The sequence below is a fragment of the Equus przewalskii genome, chromosome 7, assembly GCF_037783145.1.
Source record: "Equus przewalskii isolate Varuska chromosome 7, EquPr2, whole genome shotgun sequence".
NCBI classification, from domain to species: Eukaryota; Metazoa; Chordata; class Mammalia; order Perissodactyla; family Equidae; genus Equus; species Equus przewalskii.
The window spans coordinates 44,272,741-44,294,669 of NC_091837.1; positions in this window are offsets into that span (position 1 = coordinate 44,272,741).

A 21,929-nucleotide genomic window follows, 5' to 3' on the forward strand; every position below is an offset into this window, starting at 1 on the left:
TAAGGTAAAGCACTTTTCATATGTTTATTGGCAATTTGGATATCCTTTTTTGTGAAGTGTCCATTCAAGTCAATGTATTCACTGAATTTATTCTTTTTTTTATTGCTTTGTAAAATCTCTTTATACTCAAGATAAAAGACATCATTACAAATATCCATTTGTATCCATTACAAATATCATTCCTTTTTGGTGCATTTTGTTGTATATAAGAAGTTCCTTATTTTAATGTAATTTATTTTATCACATTTTTCCTTTATCATTATGCTTTGGACACTCTGCTTTAAAAACCATTGCCTACTCCAAGATCATGAAGAATTTTTTTCTCATTTTACTCAAGAACTTTTATAGTTATACCTATAAAGATTATGTCTACACTTGGTTTAATGTTGAGTTTTGTTTTGGTATGAGGTAACTATCAACATTTTTTTTTCATTTCATCCAATTAACACAGCATCCTTAATGGAAGAAATCATTCTTTCCCAGATGCACTTCCATGACACCTTTGTCATAAATCAATTAACTGTTTTTATGTGTGGGTCTGTTTCTGTACCCTGTTTTATTCCATCGTACTATTTACCTATCCTTCTGCTAATATTATACTGTTTTATTTACTATAGATTTGGTTCTTTGCATTTCCATAATCTAACTTTGTTACAGAAAACATTTGAGGTAGCTTACAAGGACAGATAAAACACACACACAAAAAGATAGTGAAGGTTCTAGTAACATACAAATCTCCTACCAAGAACAACTACACACACAAGCCTATCTGAAGACCTCAGAACGTTGCTAAAAGAGCCTGAAGCCAAGATCCCACCCAAGGAAGAAGAGAAAAATGTTAAAGTTAACCTCTGGCATTTTACTGCTGCTTTTCCCTTTAAAGCTTTTGTTTATTTCTAAGCAACATAAGCTGTGTGCATGAGATGTCCTTCCAAAATAACTTAGCTAAGAAGTCGAAAAACTAAATAAGACATTTGTCAGTCTCATGAAGCTGGGGAGGTAGGAACTGGAGGTCAGGGCCCATCAAAGTGGGTGGGCCTTGATTATCATCCCAGGCTTGCAGTTGGGACCCCTAAAAGACTACACAATAGAAGTCAGGACAAACCGGAATAGATCATGCTTTAAAAAGACTGAAAGTACAGCTTTGAATCAATTTTTCCCTGATAAGAATAAGGAGCTCTTCCTCCATTTAAACTGCCTGCCAGAAACTAAAGTTTCACATAAATCCATGATGAAGAATATATGAAAATATCAAACTGAAATTCTAAAAATGAAAAACTAAGTTTTAGACTAAATAAAAATTGTACATCAGATAGAACACAGATGGAATACAGAACTAATAAATTGAAAGGTCAGTTTAAAATTGCCTTACTGAGGCACAGAGAAAAATAAAATAAAATAGAAAAAGAGCATAATAGATATAAAAGACACTGTGAGAAATTCTAGCATACATGGAAAAGAGTCCCAAAAAAGGAATAGTGATAAATAACGTGACCCAGGCAATATGTGAGGAGATAATGAACTCGAATTCTCCCAAAATGATGAAATGCATCAAGCCAAATACTCAGCAGGTGTGATAATCCACAATCAGGATAAGTAATAAGATAAACACTCCTGGGCATATTAGAGTAAAACTGCTAAAAAATAAAGACAAAATAATCTTATAGGCAGTCAAGAAAATAAATACACATTACATTCAAGGGAGCAAAAATATGACTTACAGCTGACTATTAAAGGGAAATGATGGAAGTGAGTACACAATGGAAGAATATCTTTAAAGCCTGAAAGATTACAACTGCCAACCGATAATTATGTACCTGGCAAAATAAAGGCAAAATAAGATGTTTCCAGACATAGCAGAGAAAGCAGCAATATACTCTAGAACATAATTCTCACCAGGAAGTACATGGTTGTAAATGATAACATTTGAATGAATAGGAGTCATGGCAGACTTTTGGAAAGGTTAAGTAACCCCTCTTATTTTTTTAAAAAGAACAATCATGGCTGCAGGCTGGATATATGTCAGGGACCACTGGTCCAAGTCATAGACATCTCATCAGCCTCTATATTATCAATGTATTACATATAACTTCCAAAGCCTAGAGAATAAAGTACACTCAGAAATAAAGCTGTCCCCAGATCAACAGATCCTGGCCTAAGTGCACATTATGAAGAGCACAACTACAGACCTTTGCTCTTATTCCACTGGCTGAGTTCAGAAATATAATTGCCAGTGGGGCCTTTGATCAAGTTTAGAGTCAATCCTTCATAAACATACTCAGGTTTTGTAAATGAATTATACATTAAAATGTGCATTGGAATTTACCATGTGGTACAATATCAAGAATAGGCTTAAAACACTTCCTGATATCACATTTATAAATTTTGTATTGACAATAATCAGTTGGCTATTTTTATAATTTTTGTACTTTGTTTCTATATAGCAAGATGAGAGAGAAAGTTTCAGCATCCTGTTTATAAGAACTCCCGAAAGAAGATGTTAAGACAGTGATTGGTCATTGTTCCCAATCAATGACATGACAAATGAAGTAAAATTATCATTATATTTTCTCTTTTTAGCATTGTTTATTGAAGTGTTGGAAAGATTTTGATGTCTTATGTAAGAACTTCGATCAGATGCAGATTTGTGAAATTACAGATTTGTGAAAAGTCATCTTGCAGTGAATTTGCACATTATAATTATATACCTTCTATTAAACTGTTAGACTTCAATATCAACGTTCCTTATGTTTCCTGACTTAAACTAACAGTCAAATATGGGTATGAATTAAGCAATGTATAATTAAGAATAAAACTGAGTGACAAATCCGAGTTAACTGAGCTAAAAGCATGTTCATCTGATCTCCATTAATTTCCTTCCATGTTCAGTTGATAGAAAGTAGGAGGCTTTCAAGCTGACCCACAAAAAAGGAAACATTCAAATAATTAGTTTCTTCATTGATATATGTAAATAGACTCCAATATCCCCTTTAGAATGAGCCCCTTAGCGAATTATTAATCATTGACAGGAAACACTGCCTTGAACAACAACAGGCTCCAATATACTTGTTATGCTTCCCTCTCTCTTCTATAGAATCCACTCTACATGACACTACCAGCCACATTAAGATTTTTAAAGTTCAACTCCACTCATATCACCCCTCTCACCAAAAATATTCAATAACTTTTTTATTCTCCCAAACTTTTCCTCCACATCATTCATGTGAACTCTATGCAACAGCCTACTTTGACTACTTGTTTTTTCTTACAGCGACATCTTTTTTTTAAGAGTATAATTTCTTAAAGACAGAAGTTTTGATTTATTGGTAAAATTATAAATTGCGTACACTTAACATATCCTCAAAGTTATTAAAGCAAAACTGATAGAATTAAAAGGGCAAACAGAAAAATTTACAATCATTGTAGAATATTTATCACAACATTATCAGTATCCAAAAGAAAAAGCAGACAAGAGTCACTAAGCATATAGAAGATTTAATAACACGATGTAAAAACTAACGTAACTGACATATAAAGAGTATTGTTTCCAACAACTGTGGAATACACAGTCTTTTCAAGTACACACAAACTATTTGCCAAAATTGACCATATACTGTTCTTAAAGTAATCTCAACACCTTTCAGATATTTGAAATCATATAAAATATCTTCTCTGACCAAACTAAACAAACTAAAAATGAACAACAAAAATTAACCAGAAAATTCTTAAATATTTGGAAATTAAGCACTTCTGAATAACTCATGCGTCAAAGAAGAAATTGCAATAAAAATTTTTAAATATTTTGAAATTAATGATATTGAAACTACTGTGTATTGAAATTTGAGAGATTCTGCTAAGACTTATTTTGTAGTAAATTTGTAAGCCTTAAATAAATATATAAGAAAAAAAGACTGAAGAATTAATGATCTAAAATCCACCTCAAAAAAATAGAAAAATAGCAAGAAATTTATACCTAAAGAAAATAGAAGGAAGAACATAAACAAGAGCAGAAAACAAATAGAAAGCAAAAACTTGATTCTTTGAAAAGAATAAATAAAACTTATAAATTTCTAACTACATTAGTTAAAGTAAAAATTAGAAAAGACATACCTAACCAATAAGAGAAAAAGAACAGAAATATACTGAAAAGATATGAAAAGGATTATGCTGTTATATGTGCTAAGGTCTGAATGTTTGTGTCCCCCCAAAATTTCTGTGTTGAAATCCTAACACCCTAGGATGATGGTATTAGGAGGTGGAGTCTGTGGGAGGTGTTTAAGTCATGAGGGTAGAGCCCTCTTGAGTGGGATTAGTGCCTTATAAAAGAGATCCCACGGAGATCTCTCGCCCCTTCAGCGGTGTGAGGATACAAGTCTCCTGTCCAGAAGAGGGCCATAACCCAATGATGCTGGTACCCTAATCTCAGGTTTCACGCCTCCAGAAGTGTGAGAAATATATTTCTATTGTTTATAAGCTACCCAGTCTATGATATATTGTTATAGCAGCCTGAACAGGCTAAGACAATATGCAAAATTGTAGACATAATGGACAAATTCCCCCAAAACCACAATATATATAATGGATACAAAAAAAAGGTAGAAAATTTGAGTAATTTCATGCAAAGTAAAGAAACTATATTTGTAATTAAAATTTTCCCACAGTGAAAAATCTAGGCTCAGATACCCAGAAAATTCTTTCATACATTTAAGGTAGGAATAATATCAATCTTACATAAAATCTACCAGAAAATTCAAAGAAAGAAAACATTTCCTGCTCATTTTATTAGGCTAGCATTAACTTGATATAAAACCTGCCAAGAAAATTTATAGACCAATCTTTCTTATGAACATAAATGTAAAATCTTAAACAAAATATTTGCAAAGCAAATTCAACAATCACAACCAAGTTGGATTTTTTTGTTAACTATATTTAAAAAATAATAGTTAGAAATCATATTATTATCAATAATTGAAGAAAATATTTGATAAAATTCAACACTCATTGATGATTTAAAAATTTTAAAAATGGGTACTAAACTAGAAATAGAAGGAAAGTTCTTAAATTGGATAAAGTTTAACTACAAAAATACTATGACAAACATCGTACTTAATGTTAAAATACTGAAAGCTCTCCCCCGATATCAGAAACAAAACAAGTGTGTACACATATATCACGACTTCTATTCATCATTTTTGAAATGTTCAACAGTGCAAAAAGACAAGAAAAATACTAGAAAGGAAGAAATTAATCTATCATTATTCAGGGGAAATATTACTGTGTATGTTGAGAATTAAAATAATCCAAAACTATAATATAACTATTAGAACTAATAAGCAAGTTTACCAAGATTCCTAGATGGAAGTTTATACAAAACTAAACTGTATTTCTATATGTCTGCCACAAACAATTAGAAAATGAAATATTAAAAAATATGCCATTTTAATAGCATCAAATATCTTACATACCTGAGAATAAATCTAACACAACATATGCAAAATCTCTACACAGAACACTTAAATGCTATTGAGAGAAATAGAAGGAATAAATCATGTTTATGGATTGGAGGACAATACTATAAAGACATCATTCTTTTTTCCCAAATTGATCCATAAATTCAATTCAATCCCAATTTTTGCGGAAATTGACAAGTTGATTGTAAACTTACACGGAAATGAAAAATCCCAACAATAGTCATGACAGTCTTGAAGAATAAGAATACATCTTGAGTTCTTACACCACCAGATATCAAAATAACATTAAAAAGCCACAATAAATACAACAGTATAGTAATGGAAGAAGGATAGATAAATAAATCAATGAAATAAGAAAGGGTCCATAAACAGATCCATACATATTCAGTGACTTAATTTCTAACAAAAATGCAAGGCAATACGTTTAGGAAATAGGAGTAATAAATAGTACTGGGTTAATTGGACATAGAGATGTAAAACTAATGAATGTTGACCCCTACCTCCACCATACACAAAAATCAATATCAGATGAATTGTACGTATAAGTTTTATAAATTTAAATATAAAGGTCCTGCAACAAGAACAACCACCGTAAAATATCTTTACAAGCTTGGGGTAGGCAAAGACTTTTTAACCAGGACATACATAAGATTGATAAATTGGACTTTATAAAATTAGAAACTCCTGGTCATCAAAAGGCATCATTCAGAGAATGCAAAAGTGAGCCACAGAGTAAGAGAAGTTATTTTCAATATGTATACTGCACAAAGATTCCACATACACAATATAAAAAGAGCTCCCACAAATCAATATGTAAAAGGCAGAACACTCAACTTTAAATATTAGCATAAACCATTAATAGGAAACAGGAGCATCACGGGAAAAAAACAAAAAAAGGTATCTAATGGCCAGTAAGCATATGAGAAGATGTTCAACATCATTTGTTATCAGGAGAATGCAAATTTAAACCACAACTAGATACCAATTTCTATCCATTAGAATAACCAAAATGCAAAAAAAAATAGACAATATTAAATGTTGGTATATAAAGTAGAGTATATAAAGAGATGGAACACGCTAATATGGGAGTGTAAATTGGTGTGAAAACATTGGAAAATTTTGACATCTACCCTCTGATCCTGCAGTCTTGCTTCTCAGATTATTCAACAGAAATATGTATGTATTTTTACCAAAAGACAAGTACAAGAATGTTCGCTAAAGCACTATCCATAAAATCCCCAAACTGAAAACAATTCCGATGTCTATCAACACTAGAGTGGATACCACATAGCAAAGAAAATGAACCAACTACTACCACACGCAACAATGTGGATGGATCTCACAGATATAATGGCGAATGAAAGAAGCAAGACGCAAAAAAGTACATGCCATATCATTTCATTTATATAAAGTTCAAAAACTAGTGACTCTAATCTACAGTAATAGAAGTCAAGAGAGTGGTTCACTTTGAGCAGGGGCCAGGTGGTGACCGTGAGGAAGAACAAGGGAGGCTTCTGCTGTGCTGGTAACCTTCTATTTTCTGACCTGGATATGGTTGCACAGTGTGGAATCTCTGTGTGACAATTTATTGAGCTATATTCTTATCATTATGTTTTTATTTTCTACATCTACTCTATTCTTTAAGTGAAAATTAAAGACAGACAAACAAATGTGAAGGTATTCAGTGAACCAAGACTAAGATAGATATACATAGAATGATAGAGGATAGACAGATTTATAAATTACCTCTATATTATGCTTGACTTTTGCTAAATAGAAGAGAAAGCATTGTCATTTACAGTATTTATTTTACATAGTCTATAAGATAAAATTTTACCAATTATTTGAAAGAGGTGCAACTGTTCCTGGTATTAAGAGCAGCTGGGATTATCTTCTGGGGATCCTTATAAAAGTACAATGAGAAAGAACATTAACAGCATCCCCAACAATTTGCATTTTGTCTCATGTTGTTAGACTATTTTTCTGTCAATTGCCAAGAGAAGTGAATGGAATTACACCAAAGTGCAAATAAAACCCAATTTTGTGAAAATCATAGGCAAGTTAGTTTCTTCCTCCTTCATGCTTTCCTGCATTTGCTGTATGCCTCCATCATACCATTTACCTTACTCAATTTGCATCTCCCACAAGACAATCAACACAGTGTCTTGCACATAGGCATAATCAATAAAAGTTTTATGACTCAATAAATAAATGAATGAATGAGTCACGTGGCACCCAAAGGAGGGTGAAGAAGTGGTAACAACAAAACTGTCTGCTTCACAGTTTGTCATTTGGCAAAAATCTCTGACACGTCGTTTTCAACCCAAGACAGGTATTATTGATAAAGACAGATATAAATGACCTAAAGTGACATTGAACCACTATAGAGATTAAATGTCAAGTATTAATCCTGTGCAGAAGCAAGCAATATAACTTTACAATCTTTTTCTCCATTTTTCATCCTTTGTAAAATTTCTCATCCTACCCTGAAAATTACCATTTGACAACAGGTCAGTGCAAAATGCAAGATGTTATTACATGCTACACTCAAGTTGGAAGCAATTAAGGGAGAAGCCACTAATCCAAAGCTTCATTGCTGGAGCTAACCTCAGATTTTGTTTTGCAAACCTTTTTTTTTTTTTTCCTGTTAGAGTTCTCATTTCAATTCTTTGCTCTTTCCCACATTTTAGCCAAGTCATTGGCTCAGGTGGCAGATGACAGAGCTTTCTTGCAGCTGAAATTGCATTTGTCACTTTGGTATCAACGTGTCCTGTCTCTTAGGATCAGTGTAGTCTTGTCTCTAAGTGAAACTATCTGTCTTGTATTTCCCTTCTGAGTGAGATTTATGAGGGAGAGCATTTGAATTGCTCATCTCTCTCTAATGCAGTCATCATTCTGACACTAAAATGTCTCAGAATTTTCTCTTTATTGCAAAAGAAATGTTCTCTTCTTGTTGTTCTTCAGCTAGTCTGTCCTGCCTTTTGCCCATAAAATAAGCAGCACGAGATGGGGAGGCGGAAGGGGGAGCATCCAGGCCCTCTCGGGGCAAGCATCTTGCCGGCTATAGTCAGGTATATCAAGAACACTTCATTGATAGCTGATTAAGAACCTTTCTTTCTCTTCTTAGTCTTCAAATTTTATTTAGGTGTCTGACTAAAGTCTAAATGTTCTTAACAACAGTATGTTTATTCCAAATCTTGCAAATAGTAAGTAGGAATCCAACATTTTGGCTAATTAATTGTATAGAGAAGGATGGTTCAAATCACAGGTTTTATGGGGCAGACTCAACACACAGTGACTACAAATATATAGTTAACAAATAAGAGAAAGGTCATATAATCTGATATTCTTTTTCCTCATTTCCAGTTCCAGGAATGCTCCCTTGAAGATGGAAGGAACTACCTTAGAAGTAAGAATTAAAAACAAATACTCCTTCCTACTATCTGATTACACCATCTCCCAATGCCTAAACCACTACGTGCTTCCTGTACTTTTCATTAGTGACTGTAATGGCTTATTAAAAGATAATTTGGTATATGGGGAGGGAATGTACCCGGTAAAAATTCATAATTAAAAAAAAATTAGGTCCTACACCAGGATCTAGACATCAGACAACTCGGGTCATAATCTTAGCAATGTTGGCTGCACTCAGTGAGGCCTGCATCAGTCTGAACCAAGATAAAATGAACTATATGCCTTCCTTCTAAGATTTTTTTTCAGTTCTGAAATTCAGTTATTCTCTGAACTTTGTGAATTCCCTAAACCAGAGAGAACTAGCACAAGTTGCCAGACATTCTTTCTGCTCGACATTTCCACAAAGAGGTGTTACAGGCATCTCAAAATTAACATAACCCAAACATAATTCTTGGTCCTTCCCATGCTCTCCAAAACTCACTTCTTCCCCGCATTAATAGAACACCAGCATCTATGCAATTGTTCAAGCCCAAAACCTAGAAATTATTCTTGCTTCCTCTTTCTCCCTCACCGTCTATATCCAATCCATCTCAAATTTAATGCAGGGTAGCATTAACAATACCATTTGTCTGTAGATATAAGCCCCTTTCTCCAACCCAGGTGTTGTCAGCAATAAATCTGATGCTTTGATTTACATGTACCTGATCCCTGCATCTTGGTCCAAACTTGGGCTGCAAGGGTGGGAAGAAGCCATTTATGTACTCACCACCACCACCATTCCAAATCCCAACAAGTATCACCACCAGCCTACTTTCCTGCCCTATGTTTCGTCAACCTCCATGGCAGAAGCTACCTAATTCTACCTATAGCCTAGAACTTGTCCAGACTCGACAGTCAATTCAGCCACAAAGAAGGGAAAATTCAAAGCACTGTGCCATAAGCCATCTTTAATGTTGTCCACCACCTGACCTAGCATTATGATTCCAAAGTTCAGTCTCTTCTTACGCAGTCCTTGAAACAAAACTTTGCCCTGAACCCAGTTGAGACAGAGGACAACACAGGCTTCTTGTGGAACCCAGAAAGCTAGAACATTGTACAGCTTATATTTGCATGATACATATAGTTGGCTCAGCGCTTTTGAACGCTTTATCTTATTTTTATGAAAATTTAACTTTGTTCATCTCCAGGTAATGAGTAAAATATTTTCTTCTTTGTTCAAAAGTATCAAGGGTACAAGGATTTGTGGTTTGACAAGCTCTGTTTAAAACAGGAGATTCAGGTCATAATACATGTTAACTTATACTTGATGAGCCAATCCTTGGAGAAAGTTCTGAGATTCCATCTCTGTGAAGCATAGGGAATGAGGATTTCTATTTTCTATGAATATTCTCAGTGAGCTCATATAATTCTAGGGGCAGCTGCTACGGAAAAAACACGTACAATTCAAATCTGGGACACTGTAGTGGAAATCCCTCCCTGCGTAATGAAGTAGGCAATCACAGAGAGAAAACAACAAAATGCAATGCATCATTCATAATTATAATTCTGGATCATATACAACCCTTGTAAAAGCCAAGGATGCTTTCGGTTTATATTACAAGTAATTTAGATATCATATGCCTATTTATAAAATGCCATGTCAGCTCTCAGTTGCTCTATGGGGAGTTCGATAGTTTCATTTTCTGTAAAGATGCTTTAAAATATTTATTCTTCTAAAGCTTGAAAGGCACAGATGATAAAATCACTATAAGAATCCTCACACAAAATAACAACTGGGACTACTTCCCTCAAAGCTGGTCATCCTTCTTGTTCATTAACTCTTGGTTCCAAATGGAGCTTCCAAAAAGAAACGGTGCATCCTGAATCCACTTCCCAAAGTACAGCTCTTCAAAGCACCAAAGGAACCAGATCTGCAATGTCTACGTGAAAAGATATTTGTTTAAACCCCAAATAAATCCCCCTCAAAAAGGAGAGGAAATCAAAGATTCCGAGATGTGTTCATGCTGGTAGAGCATCCTGGAACTTGAGAGTCACTGTTTAAAAACAGTAGAGTGAATTGAAAATGAGAAAATGGGACCACAAAAGGCATTGTCTTAGGGAAAACTGGAACATATGGGCATTTGAAAGAAAAAGGAACTGGCCCTTGGGTTTCAAAAAATTTGAATGAGATACACTATCATTGGTAGTTTGTAAAACCACTTACCCTTGCATCCTTGCTTAAATTTCTCCATCAATATCGTTCAGATGTGAGTCCAAATATTTGGATTTTAACTCCCCTGGAGAGTTACTTCTAAAAGAAAGCACAGAGAGAGTGACCCAGAGTCCATGCTGTTACAGCAGGAAGAGACATCATTTCTACATGTATAAGGGTTTTTTAGAAGGTTGGGGAGAGGGAAAAGAGAAAAAAACACATTGGCCTGTTTTTACTGTATGTATTGTTTCCTGGAAGCTGGAAATTGCTTTGACCAGTTGTCTACAAAATAGCTACCAAGGAGGCCCACACCATGACTCAGCCATCACAGCTGAAGCGGACCGATTTGCCTGCGGTAAAGAAAGGACAGAGAAACCCAATATGAAGCTAGTTTTCTCTTTTGCTTTGTTTAAATTCGGAGCCTAATTATTTTTTTAAAAAACAAACAAAATGAAAAGAAGAATAGAAACAAGACAGCTGGTCTACTTTCCACATCCCTCAGTCCCTACACCCCCTTACCAGCCAAATAAAACCCAGAACAATATTTTATAACAGTAATCCTCCAATTGTCTCTCAATTTTAAAGCTTTTCTGATCTTTCAATGGAATTGAGTTCCATAATAACCAGACTCCAGTTGACAGCCAATTCACATTTAGTAGCATTGCCTGCATTATGTGGCCTACAGCTCACCCCCCCGATCCTTTAAAGATACTTGGAAAAACAGAAATATGCCCTTTGTCAATACCATAAGCTACTGCTGCAACAAGTCTGTAAACAGCAGGAAAAACAAACAGGAGCCATCCTATTTTATCAGAGCCTAATAATACGTATACACCAGGTCTTTTGCTTAAGCCCCAGAAATAAAGGCAAACACACTATGGCAGGAAGGAGAGAGACGCACACAGTCACGTGTATGCCCTTACCTGGACACACGGCCGACAGTTTTCCCGCCAAAACTCATCTGGCCTGTGGCTATCTCCTCACTCTCCAGGCTTCCTGTATGGGTTTTCCTCTCCCTTCCTCTTCTCTCCCCGCTGTTATTTGCAGACAGACTCCACCAGCGCATTCTTAGAACTGAATTTACCTTCTTAGAAAACTCATTGTTTCCAGCTTGTTCAACATCATCTACACCCTGATTTTAGCCCTCCTCCTATAGTTGATTTCTGTCTCTAAAACAAAGATGTTTCTGGAGCTTTGAAAAAAGTCTCGGAGGAATAAAATCTGCTTTTTTGTTTAGAGAATAATAATGTTCTGTGATTCAGTTCAGCTGCACATAAACAAACAAATAAACAGTGGTTTAAATAATTTAGAACTTTATTTCCTTCTCAAAATCTGGGTTGGGTGGCAGCTGACTGAGGATCCACATTGCTTCTAAATCTCTATGCCACTCTCCAAGGGTGGCCCTTGCCCTAACGGCCCAATATGGAAAGTGGAGCTCCAGCCATCACGAGTTTCAAATCAGTACCAGGAAGAAAATAAAGGACATTCTTTTACCGCCCTCCACTTAAGGAGACTATCTTATCTTACGCACAAAGGAGGTTGGAGAATTTTTCACAGCAGTGTGTCAGCTGAAAACCAGAGTTCAGGGGCTGGCCCAGTGGCACAGCAGTTAAGTGCGCACGTTCCACTTCTCAGAGGCCCGGGGTTCTCCGGTTTGGATCCTGGGTGCAGACATCACACCACTTGGCAAAAAGCCATGCTGTAGTAGGCGTCCCACGTATAAAGTAGAGGAAGATGGGTATGGATGTTAGCTCAGCACCAGTCTTCCTCAGCAAAAAGAGGAGGATTGGCAGTAGTTAGCTCAGGGTTAATCTTCCTCAAAAAAAAAAAATTATATAAAAACCAGAGTTCATTTGCCTAAAGGAAGGAATGGATATTAGGAGGTATGCAGCTCTTCCTGCCACATGCTTCTCCCATTATTTTGTATAATTGAGCATTGCCTATGCAATCATCTTCAACCCGTCATCACAGATGGCATGTGCTTCTTTCTCTGTGCTAAGTCCTTCAAAGGTACTGTGTAATTTAATCCTCCTGACAAACCATAAAGTTGGTACTATTATTAATTCCATTTTACAAATTAAAAAAGAAAGCTCAGAGAAGTGAGTAAGTTTCCCAAGGTCACATAGCTTAGAAATGGCAATGTAGGATTTAAGCCTAAGTGTGTGTAATTTGAGCCTGAACTCTTAATATGCAATGCCACTATTTCATAAAGAGGGGCCCTCCATAAATCACAGTTCTGATCAAGTCAAGTGAGATTGATGGCAATAGCCAATCTCCTACAGCATGTCTAAAGTAAGTAAATATTAACCTATCATATCAACCAGTAACCATGATGCTTTTTAATTCGAGCAGATAACCATGCACAACAGTGACGACTGAAAATGGATACACAGTTCAGTGTCATAATGAAACAAAATTTACAACAAAATTAACGTTTAAAACCAATGGCAGTGATTGTGCTGCTCAAAAATGATTTTAAGCATTCATCTCTTCTTAATTATAAAATACTAATAAGGCATTTAGATAATTTGGAAAAATAGTTTTAAGATTTCTCAGTATCAATATTCTTATGGTTTTGTATAGTCATAGAATCCAGATAAATTGGTATTATGACATTCTTCTTTTTTGTTTACTTTATATGTTAAGCATGGTATACACGGTAAAATAGTCGCATCAAATTCCATTCAGTGGATTATAGCATATTTAACATTAGCTTATTTCTAATATTTCACTATTCTAAATTTCCAAATAAAAATTACGCATGAATGAGAAAATATTACTAGACCAAATTCCCACAGCCTCTCACTTCTTTGTGTTTAGTTTCTATAATCATTATTGATAACCAGAGCCTTCCCTGATGCCATGCAGCCATTTCAATCATTCAGTTCAACTAACATTTAGGAAAACCTGGGCCATGTACAAGTCATACAAAAAGATGAAAAGAACACAGCCCCTGTCCTCAAGGAGCTCAGAGTCTAGATAGAGCTAAAGACCTGTGAAATGTAAACTACTGGCAGAACTATGCACAGATACCTAAAAGAAGGCATTCAATCCATGCTGGGCATCAAGAAAAACTGCCTGAGAGAGAACTTCATCACACACGCACTCATGTACATGGACCCAGCTCTCCACTCTCCAATTAATATGCTCATTATGGCCCCATAGTTCTAAATCAAGGCTTCCTGTGCTCCTCCATGTCCCCATCCAATTCCCTGTTCCACTCTCACTACCTGAGGAGTCCTTGACAAGAGGAGGATGTGGAATCAGAGAGTATCTAGATGCTTTTCACTGAATACCTCAAGGTCATAGAAATTCTGGACCACAAATTTATCAATGGCTAAAAAGGAGGGGAAATAACAACCTTCTTACCACACCAGTGGCATGTAGGAGAGAAATTAATACCTTACAAATGGTGTCTGGAGTCTGGTCTCCCAGTCTGGAAAGGGGATGAAGGAAGATAAGCCAAGGAAAAGGAGACTGTTCTAGGTCAATCATGGAAAGATAAATGTTGCTCAACCTGCAACTAGAACTAAAAATCAAGTTCAACCAGTTTAACTGTGTGGGAAGGACTACCAGCACGTGCATGAAACAATTAAAATTGATTTGCCTTTAGGACTGGCTTTGATGGAACAATTTCAGGAACTTAGTGAAACATAAATCTCTTCAAAAGAATCAAGAATTTTGTACTCTATAGTTGGAACTAAAGCTTAAAATCTACTCATATTTGTGAAGCATTACATATAAGTTTGAACAAGGTTTTCAAAGTTCTCAAAGAGAACAGTTATCAAAGAGAACTGATAGGAAAGTCATAGGAAAGAAAATGTTAGAGAATGGAAAGGCATTATAAACTTGAAGTAGGGAGAGGAGGAACCTGGGGATGGAGGAAAATGCGTGGCTGGAATCTCCAGAAATGAAATTCATTCTGCTTCATTATTGTACACCTTTTACATTCAACAGAATTTCGACATTATTTCCCATACTATACAATCCAAGACAAATTCAATACTAAGTTAGATTATCCCAGATAGTTTCTGGGAGCAATTCAAATATTCTTAGAAGCTCTATAGATTCATTAGCTGTGAGTACATAGGCAGCTCAGCAGAAACATTTATAATCAGGGTCTTTTAGGACTCAGACTAAGGTTTTAGACAATAACCAAATGCTATCTATTTTTCTCAAATACAGTATGTTGTACAGAGAGCAAATTTTCAAAGCATCTCCTCACAGATAACCCTCAAAATAACTCCTTGATGTAAGTAGGTAGAGCAAAAACTATTACCTCCATATTTGACCAAACTGATTACCAGCTGCATTAGTTAAGATAGGCTCGGCTAGGCTATGGCAGCGAATGCTCCCAAAATCTCAATAGCTTAACCCAATAAAGTTTTATTATTTCTCATATACTCAAAGTCTGTGGTATGACTGGGCAAATCACCAAGTGTGATAGATTAAAAATGGCCACAAAATTTTTGCATGTCCTCTCATCAAGAGGTAGAATCTATCTTCCCGTCTCTTGAATTTAGGTGTTCTTGTGACTTGCTTTGATGGGTAGAAAGCTGTGGAAGTAAATCTGGACAAGTTCTGAGCTAGGCCTCTAGAGGTCATACAGTTTCTGTTCTTGCTCTCTTGGAATGCTGCCACCATGTGAACAAGCTCAGATTAGCCTCCTAGAGAAGGACAGACAACATGGAAAGAGGTTCAGGCACCACAGCCATCTCAGCTGAAGCCCCAGATAAGGAGTAAAGCCACACTTAGTTGATCCAGCCCCAGCTGAGCTGGCCTAGACCAGAAAAACCACCAGCCAAGCCATATTTGTGAAAAGTAATAATTTCTGTTTTAAGCCACTAAATTTTGAGATGTTTTGTTACTCAGCAACAGCTAACTGATACAACCAGGAAGCTGTCCTCCATATGCAGGCTTAGAAATCCAGGCTACCTCAATGTTTTGGTACCTCCACAGCAAAATGCACTTCAATGATTACCATAAGAGTGAAAGAAACTACTAGAAGGTCATGCTCTGGCAATTAAATACTTTTCCCCAGAAAGGACCCATGTCACCTCTTCTCCCAACCTACTGGCCTTAACAATGATTCTACCTAACTGTAAAAGGTGGTAAGGAATTGCTATCTTCCTGCAGGCCCACAAGGAGAGGAGAATCAGATATGGATGAGACAAAGATTTACCGCACCAGATGTTAAAAATGGGCTATTATTTTAGTATTTAATTGTCCCTCAGAATTGATGGCTTAGTATTGGAACTTCTTTAGTATTAACCCCAATTAATATGGCCAATTTAAATTGGCTTATAAACTAAGCTAACATTGTCCATGCTATTATACCAGGCTTACTTCAGTATTGAATTCAAATTAACGCAGAAGCTACTTGGTAGCTAGCCAAGCTATGTATGAGCTTGTATTTACTTTCTTAGGCTGTTACCATTTAATAAATCACTGCTTCATGAACAATGGCATAAGGTTTCAGGCCACCAGGATAGCATTTCTAAACAGCCACTACATACATGTTGTATGTATAAGTCCAAAAATTCTTAGCTTCTTATCCTCCTGTAAATCAGAAAAGTATGAATAAATCTCCTTCTTTAAAATGTTTTATAGCGGAATACATTTCACCCCATAACAAACCAGTGAGGAAAACAAGACTCATAAGGATTTATTTCCTCCTCAACAAAATGTAATGTTGTCGGAGGCCTGGACTGATTCTCAGTTGATCAAGCAAGCCTTAATCAACCTTGTCTAGAACAAGCCCTAGCAGACATGACTTTGAGAAACACAAAGGATTTTAGTTACCTTTCTCTTGGAATGTCTTTAATAAGTACAATTATAGCTTCAGATTTTGGGAAGTCAAAATTGAGCTGGCCAGGAAGTTTTGAATGGAGCCTCCAAGAAGGAAAGGTAGCCTCTCCCTTTGATATAGGACAATCAGAAAGATCTTTGGCAGGTTGCTTTTAATTTTAAATATTTGGCACCATATTTGCTTCCTATTGCTACTGTTACAAATTAGCACAAATTTAGGGGCTTGAAACAACACGAATGTATTATGTTACAATTCTGGAAGTAAGAAGTCCAAAACGGGTTTCACTGAGCTAAAATCAAGGTTCCGGTAGGGCTGTGCTCCCTTCTGGAAGCTCTAGCTTCGCATCTGTTTTATTGCCTCTTATACCTTTCAGAAGCTGCTTGCATTCCTTGGCTTGTGGCCCCTTCCTCCATCTTCAAAGCCAGCAATTATAGGTTGAGTCTTTCTCACATCATATCTCTGTGACATTGATGCTTGTGCCTCCCTCTTCTGTATTAAGGACCCGTGAAATTACGCTGGGTTCACTTGGATAATCCAGGATAATTTCACCATCTCAAAATCTTTAACTTAATCACATTGGCAAAATCCCTTTGCCATATAAGATAACACTCACAGGGTGTCTTAGTCTGTTCAGGCTGCTGTAACAAAGCTATCAGAGTTGGTGGCTGAAAAAACAAACATTTATTTCACACAGTTCTGGAGGCTACAAAGTCGAAGATCAAAGTGCTGGCAGATTCACTATCTGGTAAGGACTCATTTCCTGGTTCATATACTTCCATCTTCTTACTATGTCCTCACATGGCAGAAGACTGAAGGAGCTCTCTGCAGTTTCTTTTATAAGAGTGTTAATCCTATTCATGAGGTCTCCACCCTAGAGATCTAATCACCTCTCAAAAGCCCCACCTCCTAATACCACCACATTGGGGGTTAAGATTTCAACACATGAATTTTGAAGGGTCACAAACATTCAACCTGTAGCAGGAATTAGGATGTGGGCATCTTTGGGGGACAATTATTCTGCCTTCCTTAGGCACTACTGTGCAGCTCAGGGAGATTGGCGTAACTAAAGTTCTCTTCCATGTGCAAGTAGGAAAAATGAAAGTCAGAGGTTTATGGTCTGCCAAGAAGTGTACTGTCTCAGCAGTGTCCACAGCCTTCAGTGTTGACCCGGTGCTCAACCCTGTCGGTCACTGTGCCTTTGCCTCACAGTGAGGCTGAATGATCTCGCTTCCATTAGTAACATGCTCCTGCTCCGCTGAGTGGTTGCAAGAACATGTCAGCCATCTTGACCTGAAACAGTCGTTATAGAAAGAAGATTAAACTATACTTCAATGAAGTAATCTCCAGGAGGGAAGTTACAGTGATATTAAAAAGTAAGGATAAAGTTGTGTCTCTGATTTCTGCTTTATTACATTTTCCATTCTTGCTATTACACTTTGTAAGAGAGGTTTTTAATGAACCTGAGTCTACTGGCTTCCTTACAAACCAAACAGAGCTGTTTTCCTTTGTAAAATCAAATCTAATCAAATTTCTTCATGAATCTGCTCTATGGGGAAAAAGTACTCCAGAGCCTTAAGAGAGTAAGTGAATATAACAGCCTAAGTAGAAGCTAGCAGTAGAAAATTATGGCTCATCTTTTGAGCACAAACTTTTGAAATGTTTCCATCAGGATGTAGTGTAGTAGCTGACCTCCTAGGAGATGTCCAGCAATGGGGCGGCAGCTGACAAAAAATAGGAGATAAGTTAGCAGTCTCAGAGAGCAAAATAGGAAATTAAAGCTACAAGCCAATATGACCCAATGCAAATGGCCCACACAAAGGGTTATATTTCATTCATTTCATTTAATTAATGTTTTTACCTACCATGTGCCAGGCTTGGTGCTAGCCACTGGGAATATGATGGCATCCATCACTGACCTTATGGAGCTCACACTCTACTGATGGAAAAAGGCATACATCAAATAATTTAAAGAGTATAAATAAGATCTGTGAAGGAATGGTACAGGCTGCTATGATAACATAAGAAAGGAGAGTCAAGCCGTGTCTGGAAAAGAGGGTATCTAGGGAAGAGAAAGTTGAGCTTAGATCCAAAGGAAGAGTTGGTGATAGTGGGAGAGGTGGCTGGAAAGGTATCCTAGCAGAGGGATCAGGATGTGCAAAGGCTTTGCATCTAAAAACATGACCCGGCACAGGACTGTTGACAGGATGAGGCAGAAGGGAAGAGCCTGCAACCTAAAAGAAAGATACATTCCTAGGACTAAGGCAAGGGCTAGGGAAGTGGGGCCAACTGCAGGAACTAGCAGACTGTCCTCGCCGATGACCAGAACACCATATTCAGGGAGTAGGAGTGACTGGGTTGCTAGGTGGGTGGAGCTCAGACCAGGGGATGGAAGTGTTCAATACTGAGAGAGGCAGCGGCTTCAAGAAAATCTCAGCTGTTTGCAGAAGCCTCCTGTCCTAGGTCTCAAGAAGGAGTTGATGCTAACCCCTTGTTAAACTATATCACCTTCGGTCCCAGAGACAAAAACAATGCTGGAGATACAGGTGCCAACCGACCGCAGCCTTGGGGAGTGTAGGGCAGGAGAGAAGAAACATCAGGGAGCACATGAGTCCTGATGAGGAGAATGTCATGTCGTCTTTGGAAAATGAAGCATGCTGACTATTGTCTTAGAAATCATCATCAGATCATCATGCTATTAGTCTGCTGGGGCTGCCATAACAAAATTCCACAGACTGGGTGGCTTAAGCAACAGAAATGTATCGCCTCACAGTTCTAGAGGCTAGAAGTCTGAGATCAAGGTGTCAGCAGGGTTGGCTTCCTCCGAGGACCCTCTCCTTGACTTGCAGATGGTGCCTCCTTGTTTGGTCCTCACAGTCTTTCCTCTGCACATCCATGGGTCTCTCTTTGTGTCCTAATCTCTTCTTTTTATAAGACACCAGCCAGATTGGATTAGGGCCCACCCTAATGGCCTTATTTTAATTTACCTCTTTTAATCTTACCTTACTTTAATCACCTCTTTAAAGACCCCGTTTCCAAATAGAGTCACATTCTGAGGTACAGGGATTGGGGCTTCAACATACCAATTTTGGGGAACACAATTCAGCCGATAACAGTCATCATCAAGTGGCAATGTAGCAAATGGTGTACAGAAAAGCTAAGGTGATTGGAGCAAGTGTTTAACCTCTTTCAACTTCACTGACTGGTTATGATAACATGTACCCCTGGGCTTTATTATGCCATATGGAGTTCTTCATGTCTGTGAAGCACATAGCACAAGGTAACCTCTCATTAAGAGGTAGTTAGTAGTTTCCCTAATCCACATTCCTCATTACTCAGAGAAGAACTATGTGCCCAGAACAGAGCCTAGGTATTCTGATTCCCACTGTATTCTTCCCACAAATGACATGCACACTCACTCAGTGAGGAAAGATGAACTAACACACTGCAGTGTTGCTAACAGACAACAGCAAAAGATGAATCAGGAAGGCCAGTTTGCTTCTGCAGTACAGTAGACCAGTCCATTCTTCCTTTATGGCTTCTGGGTTTTCCAGGTTGCTTTTAAAGACCTCAACCACTATAATATGTTTTAAATATTCTTCTCTATTTTTAATACTTTAATAGTTTCATTGTTTACATTATGATCTTGAAACATGTGTGATGAGTTTTAGGCTGGGAAGTGACATGACCAGACATGCGTAGTAGAGCACCATTCTGGCAAGACAGGATTAAGGAAGATGGATTAGGAAGTTGTGGCAGTAGTCCAGGCACAAAAGTGTAATGGCACTTACTGGGTAGTAGTCAGAGTTGGGGTAGTCAGAAGGAAGAGAAATAAATCTATTTCAGAGTCAATAATGGAATCAATTGTACTTAGTGACTGATTGACAGGGAGCGGCAGGAGAGAGGGAAAAGTAAGATTTAATTATGACACCTAGGTTTTTTATTTAGGCAGCAGAGGGTCATCATTCACCGAGAATATAGGATTAGGAGTGGTTTGGGGAGATTATATCGTGAGGTCAGGTTTAGACAAGGTTTGAAAAGTAGGAAAATAGAAAAACACATTAAGCAGTTGGATATGTAGTTCTAGAACTAATCTGAAAAGTCTGGAATAATCAATTGATACGCAGATGGTAATTAAAGACTTAGAAATAGATTAAATTATCTTGGAGGAGAGTAGAGCATGAAAAGCAAAAAGCTCCTACAACAGAGCCCTGTAGAATACCAACATAAGGCAGTAAAGGAAGCACCAGAAGTGGTAGGGTCCCTCAGGGAGTGTGCATCATAAGAAAAGAAGGAGCCACAAAAATAACACAAAATTAAGAAGTATAATAATGGCATGTGATTCTACACATAAGACTTTTAATATTTGACCTGCCATTATTTGAGTCCAGTCTTTAAAATCAATACTGCCTCCATCATTGACAGTTAGGTAACTTCATGTAAGTCCACTAAGCTATTTGATAATTATGAATCAGGAAATCATCATTCTAACCAGGTGACAGTTCCAAACACAGAATTCTATACATTTTCTGCAAATATTTTAATAGTAAAATACTGTCAGCTCAGATGGCAAGCTAAGAAAAATAGAAGGTTCAGAACACTGCTTTCCTGTAGAACTGTCTGTAATAGATTGTAGTAACTAGGTAGAAATAAACATATTTTTATTTTTTATTTGCTTTCCAGCCTTGACTGCTTTTTGCACACTTTCCAAATTAAACATTTTAAGTATTATTCAGTAATTTGATTTAACACTAGCTGTATGCAAATTGGGTTTAATATATTTAAGAAAGTTGAAAAACCAATTTGTTTATCTGAAAACTCAGTCATTACAAAGAAGTTCTCTTCATTTTTTTGAAGCAACTTGTAGGTATTTTCCCATTATAGAAAGTATCCATCACAGCATTATGGCCCCCTCACCCTTTTCCAAAGTTCAAATACTTATTCATTATTCGTTGACTCTATACCCTTAGATAATTGTTTTGTTTTAACCCTGTCTCTGCACAACGTGATTACACATCTTGGGAATCGCAGAAGCACTCAAGATAAT